Genomic DNA, 13470 nt, shown 5'->3' on the forward strand with positions numbered 1-13470 from the left:
CCCGCACATACATGCATGCAGCCACATACGCACTCACACACACATACATGCAGACACACACTGAGGGAAGACTTCAACACCAGAACTCTTGAAGATTGAGAGAAGTCAAATGATGGAGTTGTCTTTCTTAATACACATAAAAAAGTCCTAAAAATACTCTTTAACCATTTTACCTCCAGATCACAGAATAGCTATTTCCACTAATGGAAATTAGCTCTTCCCATTTTCTTTTCTAGGTCTTTACCCCAAACATCAACCTGCTCCTTAGAACTCCTCTTCAGCCATCAGGACTTTTTTTCTTTCAGGATTGGCTCAGTAAGTCTGTGGGTCAAAATTTCTTGTACTAAATCTGGGTTCCAGAGAACTTGGAACTGTTTGTAAGGAAGAGGTGCCAAAAGTCCATCTGAATATCATTCTCTTCTTGTCCAGGAGGATATGTTTATTGCAGAGAAGGAATCAAAAGTGTTCATTGACTACTCCTGGCTGCAGTGGGTCACCAGGTAATCCTCCATTCCACAGTCAAGACAGACACATCTGTTTCTACCCTTCCAAAGTTCTGGGCAGTCCTGTTCTGTTACACATGTTAAACCACAATTTGAAGCATCCTAAAGAGCCAGAAAATTAGTGCCTAGCTGATGGATTAATCCTGTTTGTAAATCTTGCTACATACTAGAAGCAGATTAGAAGAAACAGGTCCTAATAGGACCAAAGTCTGGGCTGGCTTCAAGACGATCCTCTAAATGGGGCCAAAGGAATCACTTATTTCTATTCACCTGAATTGTGACAGTTGGGAATCTGATATCAAGAGATTGAATCACATCTGTTACTTTGGATTTCCAGGGACACCTTGGCAAGTTTATTATAAAATCAAAATTTGATTGTGCTTCCTGAGGATTGCCATGGTGGCCATTCTCTTTCTCCTATTTCTAATTGGCTTTATTAACCATGATAATTCAAGTCTATGGTAAATCTGCACTGTCCATTCCTTTGACACTGATCTAACTCAGCTGCTTTTGGTTATCCAAATTGTGCTGCACCACAATTGTGCTTGCTGCTTCATTATCTGACCTCCTTACTAGAAACAAGTGCAATTTGTCTCTGAGAAGATTATCATTGATATAGCATAAAAGCAAAAGAGTGTTAATTTTTAACATTTCTAGCTGGATTTTTGAATCCACACTAAAACCATAGTCCCCCAAAGTTAGACTTTGTAGAGTTTTCTAAATTCTTTAAACTTCCATTAATATATTAAGATATAGGTCTGGTGAGCTTGAATGTCAAGGGTTCTATAAACCAGGAGCAAAGACAATTTTCTGCTATGCAGGAAGGGAGGATAGCCTTCCCTTTATAAACTTGGTGGAATGAAGGGAGGGAAGATGAGTGAGAGATAAGCTGAGAAGTTAGATTTGGAGGGTGGTGGAGTGTGGCTAATGAGTATCTGGGAGAAGCTTCAGAGGAGACTTGGAGCTATGTCCAGTGCAGAGTCGGGGAGCTAGTGAAGCCTTGGTTGGGAGATGGGTAGTTAGTTGAGCCTAAGTCAGGGCTCCTATCTCCCATAACCTATATGTGGAGGCTGGGATCTTGAATCTCTGTATCCTGGTGGATGATGGAGGAAGAAGTAGAATGTGAAGTGTTAAAGAATTTGTGGGGCTAGTGAAGTCAGGAGTGAATGTAAGGGTATGATAATTTTATGAACGGAGGTAGATGGCTGGGTCCATAAACTTTGGTCTGGAACAGACAGATTAGCTGCACTTCAGGAAAGCAGGGCTTGGCCAGCAACCCTGCAGCAGAGAGCAGTGGTGGACCAGAGGATGGATTAGACCTGTTTTCAACATCTTGAGGACCCCTCCTGTGCCACCATGAAGTCAAGTAAGCCCTACCGCAAAGCCAGATGCCATGCTGGTAGAAGCAGGGAGAAAAGAGAATTTCTGAAAGACAAAATATTTACCTAAAAGATGAATTATTCCAAATAATTTAAAATCTACAAGAGCATAAAATAGTGTATACTGACATGAGGTTCCCCACAACCCACACTCTGCCAAGTTCTCCACTATTCAATGGGAGCTTATAAAAAAGTGAAATCAGTTCTGGAAAATAACAGAGCTATATTTCCTTTTCATGTTTAAGTAGTATTTCATCCATCCTACACATGAATTTTTACAATTCTCCACCTTGGAGTATACTCTTTCTGGGCAGCTAGACAATTGATAAAAAACAGGTGTCTTTATGTCTGTGGGCCCACACACAATTCCTAATTTTAGATCTTTCAACTTTTACTCAGACTCAGAACTTTTTCAGTGATAAAGGTTTGTCATCTTTGTAGTGTTTTGGTGGCATGGGTTAATTGTTCATCCACACTTATTCACTCAACAAATATTTACTGAATTCCAACAAGGTATCAAAATATACCCCTGCTCTCAGGGATCTTATACATTGCAGGTGAGAGACAGGCAATAAATAAGAAAGAAAAGTAAATGTATGCCAGAGTCCAAGATTAGAATGTATGTTAGACCTGTGTTTCTGAGTCTGGCATGGTTATTCCTGGAAGCAAGCAGTCTTTCCCCAACGTTCTAGGTGTGCCCTGGCAGCAACGTGGCCTCCAGGGGACCCATTCTTTGCCAGAGGAATAGAGTGAGGGCTCTGAACCGCTCCAGTTTTCTCTGTCACTGTCCTCTTTTTCAGAAAGGATTCTAAATAAGAAATTGGATGTCTGTGCAGATGGACTCCCCAGCCTGGAACGTCACATGGGGATTTCTTTGACTCCCTCAGTTTAGTGAACTCACATAATACATTGTAATCACATAAATCAGCAATTCTGTAGCCCAGCTTGCCAGCATGGCAAAGGCCCAGGCTGAGGATTTGCTCAAGCAGCAAGTGAGCTCTTCTGCTTGGAAGGCAAGAAGGGCAAAGACAGGCATGTTATTAATTTTAATATTTTGTCCCTGTCACATATTAATATATTTACTTTTATCATTTCAAAATGGATCTTTTTAATCTCAGTCTAGTCAGTCACTTTCTCCTGTCCTCATATATTTATATATCTGTGTTTATATGCATATATATGAGATATATGTACATATTCAGTTAATTTCCTCAATAAACTTGGAATGAGGTCAAGTATATACATCAGTAAGAAAACAGAATTAAAAGCCTAATAATTTCAACTAGATAAGAGATGTTCTAATTCTGATAAAGGTAAATCCATCCGACACAAAGATTTCTCCCTGTGCCTATAACTGTATTATTTTTCTTTAGAGCCTCTTTTTTCCCACAGAGTAATGTGGACACTTCCTCCTGTATCTCCCTGAATGCTCTAATGCTATAAATTGTTAGAATTCTTTAAAGGGGAACATGTATAATTTTGCTTATAAATTGGACCCTGTACTTTAAAGTATTAGAAAACCCCACCTTAGTACACAAAATATACAGAAATCTTTCCTCAGAGTTGGATTTATTGTAATTTCACATGGCTTTATTTTTAATTAGCTTAGTGAGGCATTGCATCCCTTCTGAAGGCTAATGACCTAAATTAACCATTAGGAGAGTTGAATTTTCATGATAAAATATTTCAAGAATATAGAATAGTATGTGAAATAATATGAAGAATATCCATGTATCTACTGCCCACCTTGTGAAGTCTTAACCACTCACCATATTCCTATCAGATTAAAAAAAACCCTATAAATGTACGTTAATATTTATGTTCCTCCTCAAATCAATTCCCCTTTTCTGAATCCTTTCTAAAAGTTATTCACTATCTCAAAGTTGTTTTTATTATTCCCCTTCATATTTTTTTTACTTTTATTACATACATATGTAAATATAAATAGCACAAATATTGTTTAACAAATTAAAAATTTATATAAATGTTATACTATAGAAATCTTTTACAAGCTACTCTTTCTTTACTTGTTATATTTTTGATATATATCCATATTAATAAATGTAGCATATTTCCATTTATGAAAACTACTATACATTATTCCAATGAATGGACAGCTATACCACAATTGACTAATTTATTGTTCTGTTGATGGACATTTAAAATATGCCCCTTTTTTTCATTTAAAACCAGTGATACATAAAATAAGCTACAAGGATATATTGTACAACAGGGGGAATATGGCCAATATTTTATAATAAATATGAATGGAGTATAACTTTAAAAAATTGTCTATCACTATATTGTACATCTGTAACTTATATAATATTATACATCAACTCTACTTCAACAAACAAGAAAATATTAATAAAATAAATAAGTAAAACCAGTGATACAAAGAACATTCTTGTACATGTCTCTACTATGTACATATTCTCAAGTGTTCTCAAGTGCAGGCCATTGCTCCATCAGGATGACCTTCTTGACCCAATTCTCCCCTGGATTCCTGCATCTACTCTATTTCCTAATCCCTTCTTGCTATGGGTGATAACAGCTCTGCCACTACTAGCCCTGGGTTACTTTTTATTCCTTAGGGGTTCCCTTATTTCCATAACTCTGTGAGCATCCCCTTTGCCAAAAGGATAGTGACAGAGCCAAGGTAATTTTTCTGGGAAGGTTTGCTTTTGTTTGTGTCATGCATCCAGCCTAGACCACTTCAGGGTTAAGTTCTTAAATCAGGGATTCTCAGGTCATGTGGTAGTGTACATTCAAATCCTAATGTATCATTTTCTCCAGATATATGCCCAGGAGTGGGACTGCAGGATCATATGGTAACTCTAGTCTTAGTTTGTTAAGGAACCTCCATACTGTTTTCCATAGTGGCTGTACCAATTTACATTCCCACCAACAGTGTAGCAGGGCTCCCTTTTCTCCACACCCTCTCTAATATTTATTATTTGTAGACTTTTTTGATGATGGTCATTCTGTCTGGAGTGAGGTGATATCTCACTGTAGTTTTGATTTGCATTTCTTTAATAATTAGCAATGTTGAGCATTTTTTCCCATGCCTTTTGGCCATCTCTATGTCTTCTTTGGAGAAATGTCTATATCCGGAGAAAACTATAATTTGAAAACATACATGCACCTCAGTGTTCACAGCAGCACTATTTACAATAGCCAAGATGTGGAAGCAACCTGCATAAAGAAGATGTGGTATGTGTGTGAGTATATATATATATATATATATATATATATATATATATATATATATATGAATGAAAATAAAAAAGAATGAAATGTCACTTTCGGCAACATGGATGGACCTAGAGATTATCATATGAAGTGAAGTAAATCAGACAGAGGAAGACAAATATATGATATCATTTATACATGAAATCTAAAAAAATGATACAAATGAACTTATTTACAAAACAGAAACAGACTCACAGACATAGAAAACAAATCTATGGTTACCAAAGAGGAAACGGGGAAGGGATAAATCAGGAGTTTGGGATTAACCAATATATACTATCATATATAAAATAGATAAACAACAAGGACCTACTGTATAGCACAGGGTACTATATTCAATATCTTGTAATAACCTATAATAGAAAATAATCTGAAAAATAATATATATGTATGTATGACTGAATCACTGTGCTGTACACCTGAAACTAACACGACGTAAATCAACTACACCTAAATTAAAAAAAATAAATGTGTATATAGCACAGAATGCTACACTTTCTCAGAGGAGAAAATTTTCTATCCAGAGCCCTACAAAACCAACTATATATATTTCCCAGTGCTGATGGATGGATATATTTTTATTTCACTAAAGGTGTAAACTTCTAGAATACAAGCATTCTATGTGTCTGTGTGCATACTGTATGTGTGTTTATGTGTGTTGTGGTGTCTAGTGGGGTGAGGAAATAGGGGTATCAGTTCTAACTTTCAGCTTCCCTCAAGCCAAAGACCTCTTGCTCTGTTCCCCTGCAGTCATGAAGATCCAAGTCTCTGCATTTATAGGGATTGGAAGAACTCCTTAGATGCCAAACTGACAACTCACACAACATAATTCTAGTTTTCAGTTTCCTTTTTTGGGGGGGCCCTGAGGGATTTACGTTATTTACTTATGAATGTATCTATGTTTTTCAAAGCATATTTGTTATAACTTATGCAATATTTCCAGTTGTTTTGGGGGTGATATATTGCATTTTTACATTTTCAATTTTACTAGATATTGCCTAAATTGTTCTCCAAATAGTTGTACCAATTTGTACTCCCACTAGCAGTACCTCTGGCCTCTTGTCCTCTCCAACACCTCGTAATGAAAGAGTGGAGCAACGACAGCAAAAAGACTCAATAATAAGGTATTGTCGTATATACAATGGAATATTACTCAGCCATAAAAAGGAACGAAACTGTCATTTGCAGAGACGTGGATGGACCTAGAGACGGTCATACAGAGTGAAGTAAGTCAGAAAGAGAAAAGCAAATATCGTGTATTAATGCATATATGTGGAATCTAGAAAAATGGTATAGATGATCTTATTTGCAAAGCAGAAATAGAGACACAGACATAGAGAACAAATGTATGGATATCAAGGAGGAAAGGAGGCGTGGTGGGATGAACTGGGAGATTGGGATTGACATATATACACTGCTATGTATAAAATAGATAACTAATGAGAACCTACTATATAGCACAGGGCACTCTACTCGGTGCTCTGTGGTGACCTAAATGGGAAGGAAATCCAAAAAAGAGGGGATATACTTCCTATTTAGGGCATCTTTTTGGGTTTTCAGGCCAACACTCTCTGAATGAGATTTTCCTTTCCTTTCCTATGGTATCAATATTAATAAATCCCATAAGTCTAAAAAAAAAACAAAACGAAAAAGAGGGGATATATGTATACATATGGCTGATACACTTCGCTGTACAGCAGAAACTGACACAGCATTGTAAAGCTGTGTTATTATATTCTAATAAAAAAAATTTTTAAAAAGTATTATCAGATATAAAAATTCTTTGTCAAATAAGTTATTTATAAATTTGTCAAATAAGTTATTTATAATTATAAAGTGGCATTTCATTGTTTGTCAGTGTGCATTTATTTCCCTGATTACACATGATATGACCGTCTTTTTATAAACACATATTAGACATTTTAGTCTCCTCTTCAGTTAATTGTTTCTTCATTTTCTCTCTTCGCTCCTGCACCCTCCCCATTGAATTTCTGTCCATTAATTTGTGGATTTTAAAAATATATGTTCTCATGCTACTCCTTTGTGGCTTATCTGTGTCACAAATATTTTTTCCCAACTTGTGGAGTTTATTTCATTCTTCTTAAGATGTTATAAATTCCTCATTTTTAAATACTTAAAAAGTATTTATGATCTTTGTAAAACATTGTTTTTGCCCTGATATTAATTATTATTTTTAAATTTATTTATTTATTTTTGGTTGTGTTGGGTCTTCGTTGCTGTGTGTGGGCTTTCTCTAGTTGCAACGAGTGGGAGCTACTCTTCATTGTGGTGCGTGGACTTCTCATTGCGGTGGCTTCTCTTGTTGTGAAGCATGGGCTCCAGGCACATGGGCTTCATTAGTTGTGGCACATGGGCTCAGTAGTTTTGGCTCGCAGGCTCTAGAGCACAAGCTCAGTAGTTGTGGCACATAGGCTTAGTTGCTCTGCGGCACGTGGGATCTTCCCGGACGAGGGATGGAACCTGTGTCCCCTGCATTGGCAGGTGGATTCTTAACCACTGAACCACCAGGGAAGTTCCCCTGATATTAATTATTAAGATGTGCTATTAATCTCAGACTGTGTAACTTGTACCCTTTTCTTTATTTCCAAAAAAGGATGCTTTCTCATCATCTTTTAAAATTGTGAGTTGTTATGCATGGATATTTCCATATTTCGATGCCTCTGACTCTTCAATAAATGGTGCAATACTTACCCTCATAGGTAATGGCTGTGATGAATTTTAGTCTAAGATTTAGTCTTTGCACTTTCAATAATAACTACACTTTATATATCTGCTTCCCTGTATAGAATAACCAAACTGAAGCAAGAATATCATGGCTGCACTATAATTTGTTATGAATATTGCTAATAATCAACAGCAGTAGAAATTATATGTGACATTTATTTTTATTATTAATTAACAATTTTTGGAAATAAAAGTAAATTTAGAAAATAGAGAAAAGTAGAAAGACATTGTTTGTAATCTTATCCTCTGAAAACAATCATTATTAAAAGTTGAGTATTTTTCCCCTTAGCTTTCTTTTCTTTTACTATGTTTTTATTTATTATTATTTAAAAAATTTTTTGACCACACCGCATGGCTTGTGAGATTGAACCCAGGCCCTCAGCAATGAAAGTGCAGAGTCCTAACCACTGGACTGCCAGGGAATTCCCTTAGCTTTCTTTTCTATGCATCAGATTCCCCCCAACATAGATGGAATGAGACTATATATACAATTTTATATCTTGATCTTTTTACTTAATTGTACATCATAAGTATTTATTCATAGTATGGCAAATACAGTTTCTACTTTACTTGAGGCAGTTTAAGGAATAATTTCAAGATAAAACATTTAAAGATACAGAGGAAGAGTCCATCTAATTGAAGCAGATTCTCTCTGGCACCATCATATTATAACACTTGGACTGTGAATTTAACATTTCTCTCACTTGAGGTGAAATGGGTAACTGGCAGGTATTATTATTATTTTTTATGACAAAAGAAAACATTCTTACTAAAACGGAAAACAAGGGGCATGTGTTAACGTACATAGACAGCATTTTTCATGCAATTAAACTTAATGTGGAAGTTTATCAAACCTGGTAATATAGCTGGGGTGACCATATACTTCATCTGCTGAACCAAAGAGCTTTTGCAAGCATATGGATGTATGGGTGTTCTATTAATAATTACTGGAGCAGTAGGACAGCAGAAGAAAACTGGAACTGTCCTAAGAAAAGCAAAATGTATGCTCACTCCTAGTTATATGGCTGACATGAATTTTCCCTTTCAGAGCTCAATCCTTGATCTCTTTTACACAGTAATGCATTCCTTCCACATGTGGCACCATTTTACATACATAATACATAGAAATGTGGCACCATTAACCTGATATTGTTGCAGAAATGAAGATTTGTCAGAAGAACTGACTTTTGCAGTGAGTAGTAAAGAATTCAAGCACAATTACTCTTCCATTTAAATATATTTAGGATGATTTGAAGCAGAGTTGACTATGGTGTTTTTTAAAATTTTCTATTCTTTGAAAATGTAATTCATCTTAGCTACATTTTGATAGATACTGTTAGCTGCTCTCAACATTTTTCTCCTCTTTCGTAGTAATGGACTCTTAATCTTTAGGTGAGTATAGGGCTACCAGAAATAAAGACTTCATTTCTCAAAAAAAAAAAAAAAAAAAAAAAAAAACCCTTTTAAAATCGAGTTAAAAAAAAAAAACCTAGGAATAAATCTGACCAAGGAGGTAAAAGACTTATATGCTGAGAAGTATAAAACACTGATAAAGGAAGTTGAAGATGATTTAAGGAAAGGGAAAGATATCCCATGCTCTTGGATTGGAAGAATCCATATTGCTGAAATGGCCATAGTACCCAAAGCAATCTACAGATTTAATGTAATCCCTATCAAATTACCCATGACATTTTTCACAGAACTAGAACAAATAATCCTAAAATTTGTACAGAACTATACAAAAGACCTAGAATTTCCAAAGCAATTCTGAAGAAAAAGAACAAAGCAGGAGGCATAACCCTCCCAGACTTCAGACAATACTACAAAACTACAGTTATCAAAACAGTGTGGTATTGGCCCAAAAGCAGATATATAGATCAATGGAACAGAATAGAGAGCCCCAGAAATAAACCCACACATCTACAATTAATTAATCTTCCACAAAGGAGGCAAAAATATACAATGGAGAGAAGATAGTCTCTTCAGCAACTAGTATTGGGAAAGCTGGACAGCCACATGTAAATCAATGAATTTAGAATACTCCCTCATGCCATACACAAAAATAAACTCAAAATGGCTCGAAGACTTAAATAGAAGATGACACCATAAAACTCCTAGAAGAGAACATAGGCAAAGCATTCTCTGACATAAATCGTAGTAATGCTTTCTTAGGTCAGTCTCCTAAGACAAAAGAAATAAAAGCAAAAATATACAAATGAGACCTAATCAAATCTGTAAGCTTTTGCACAGCAAAGAAAACCAGAAACAAATGAAAAGACAACCTATAGAATGGTAGAAAATATTTCCAAATGATGGGACCAACAAGGGCTTAATTTCCAAAATATAAAAACAGCTCAAACAGCTTAATATATATACTAAAAAAAACCCAATTGGAAAATGGGCAGAAGACCTAAATAGACATTTCTCCAAAGAAGATATACAGATTGCCAACAAACATATGAAAGGGTGCTCAACATCACTAATCATTAGAGAAATGCAAATCAAAACTACAGTGAGGCATCACCTCACACTAATCAGAATGGCCATCATCAAAAATCTACAAATAATAAATACTGGAGAGGGTGTGGAGAAAAGGGAACCCTCTTGTACTGTTGGTGGGAATGTAAATTGATACAGCCACTATGGAGAACAGTATGGAGGTTTCTCTAAAAATAGAGTTGCCAAGATAATATTGTAAAGCAACTATACTTCAATAAAAAAAAAAAATGGAGTTGCCATATGATCCAGCAATCCAGGGCATATATCTGAAGAAAACTCTAATTTGAAAAGATACTTGCACCCCAATGTTTGTTGTAGCACTATTTACAGTAGCCAAGACATGGAAGCAACTTAAATGTCCTTCAACAGATGAATGCATAAAGAAGATGTGGTATGTATATGTATGTATAAATATAAATATATGTATATATACATATATATGTATACACACACAATGGAATATTACTCAGCCATAAAAAAGAATGAATTAATGCCACTTGCAGTAACATGGATGGACCTAGAGATTATCATACTAAATGAAGTAAGTCAGACAGAGAAAGACAAATATATGATATCACTTATACATGGAATCTAAAAAAATGATACAAATGAACTTATTTATAAAACAGAAACAGACTCACAGACATAGAAAACAAATTTATGGTTACCACAGGGGAAAGGGGGAAGGGATAAATTAGGAGTTTGTGATTAACAGATACACACTACCATCTATAAAACAGATAAACAACAGGACCTACAGTATAGCACAGGGGACTATATTCAATATCTTGTAATAACCTATAATAGAAAAGAATCTGAAAAATAATATATATGTATAACTTAGTCACTTTGCTGTACACCTGAAACTAACACATTGTAAATCAACTATGCTTCAATTAAAAAAAGACTTCATTTCTCTGCTTCCTTTGCATCTAGTGATGTGAAAAAAATCTGTTCAATTGGATATAACTGGAATCCATATGGTCCACTTTCATGGAAAGCATGAGGGTCTTTCCTCCTAGCCCATCTTTCTGTGAGAAAGTCCAGACATGATGGCTTGAGTTGGAGTAGCCTTCTTGGGCTATGAAGTGCTGCCATATATTGTGGATGACAGAATAGCAAGACAGAAGGACCCAGGTCCCTAAGCTGTATCAGTCCTGGACTCCCCATGTATTTGGAGAGAGAAATTAGCTTGCCTTTTGTTTAAGTCATTCCTATTTTTTATTGTATGTCACTTAGAGCTAAACTTAATTATTATTAATACAGAAATTGGTAAAAAAAAAAGACAGGTCTTACATATGAAAAATCTAAAATGAGACATTGGTTTAATCTGCTTGAGAATGGCAGGGACTCAGATATTAAAGCCTAGAAATCTGGTGATCTTTGTTAATTACATCATGGCAAAATATTTAATTAAATTTCACCAATAATTTTATGGAAGGTAATCTTTGGGCTGACTGAAGCTATACCATTGAGAAAAGTGGTAAGATAAATTCAAAATTCTGGTATATATTGGTTATTTCTTGTTGCCTAGTGCTAAAAAGGTGATAAACTCAGGCTAGAGTGAGCTAGCCTTCAAGTACAGTTGAAACAGAACTCTTCCAAGAGAGGCTGTGTTTCCAAGCCCTATTCAAGCACCTTTCAGTAGGAGTTCTGTGCCAGAAAATGAGGTCCAGTATTGCAGCAGGGATCAGATTTAGATATTGTCTTTCCACTTGAGCCTATTATTTCCATTGGCTTTAGGGATCTGCCTTTAAGAGAGTGAGAGGGAAATATTTATTGTATGAAGCCAGTGAATATAAGATCAGAATTCCAGACTTAAAATACATTTTGAGATGAGATTTTTGGCATGGGTTATATGCATAGGAAATTGATGTGAAGCAAGTAGATATAAATTCTACTAAAATTTTGAGGGATTTTATTTTTTTTTTTGCCAAAGAAAAAAGGAGTCTGTTTTATGAACGTCAGTTTAACCCCTTGTGAGGAGCCTGTGCAACCTCCCCCTACTCCCTCCTCCACCATCTAAGCCAGCAAGAAACAGGTGACAAAGACTGTGCAGGTCCCCAAGTTATATGCCTAAATATCAACCTATAGTTTACTTCCTTTGCTTAAAAATAACTTTTACCACTTGTCCCTTTATTGCAATCCTATCTGCAGTATAGAATATATAGCATGTTGTCTATAATTTCCATTATGTGTATGCATTTTATCCCCCCACATGACTAAGCTCATGGAAGGCAGAGATTTTTGCCTTGCTGATCTGATCAATATCCTCAAGATATAGACAAGTTTTCCCTTATGGAAAGTCTGCTGCATTTTCTTAATATTTATGGAAATCCTTTCCTATAATTAGTACATATATATTCTTTTAGAGACAGAGCTCCTAGTGACTTAACAATACTAAAATAACAACTTAAAGCCTTTATTAGATCTTCAGTGATGTTGAGTGGTGTACCCTTGTATACTGAGAATAAAAATTGGAGAAGCTCTGGTGTTGCCAGTTATTCGTGCTTTGTAACATCACCACTAAAAACTGGTAGGCTTGTGTCAACCGGCTGTGTAAAACCACATGAATTAGGTAGGGACTTATAACTTGATGGCTGTTTGATGGGGGTGAGATGAGTGGAAGAAGATACCTCATATTTCTTATATGTATTTTGAGTATTTTTTAACATTTAAACATTCTTCATATGTTTAGGGAAGGGATTAACTCGTTTAGAAAACCCTGAATTCTTAGGCTTTATATCATGATTCAGTTGATCCACATTGAAGAAAGTGAAATAATAAATGTACTTGGAATTTTTATTAAAACATACTTTAAAGATTCTTACATGTTGTTTCATAATTGTGTATTCTAGAATAGATGGTCTCATTTTTAAAATGTAGGGTTTAATATGACATTTTATGACTAAGCTATATCTGGAAAAGATTTACTTTTTTAGATTTGGTTTCTAAAAGGGCCACTTAGCTGCTGGTGGCCTTTGAAAGTGGGAGACTTTCACTCCTTATTAAGATTGACATTGGAAAATTGTTTCCTTACCATTCACTCTCTGGGTAAGAGCTTTCTCTTATAATTTCTCCCAGGCAAACAG

This window comes from Pseudorca crassidens, chromosome 6, assembly GCF_039906515.1.
Source record: "Pseudorca crassidens isolate mPseCra1 chromosome 6, mPseCra1.hap1, whole genome shotgun sequence".
NCBI classification, from domain to species: domain Eukaryota; kingdom Metazoa; phylum Chordata; class Mammalia; order Artiodactyla; family Delphinidae; genus Pseudorca; species Pseudorca crassidens.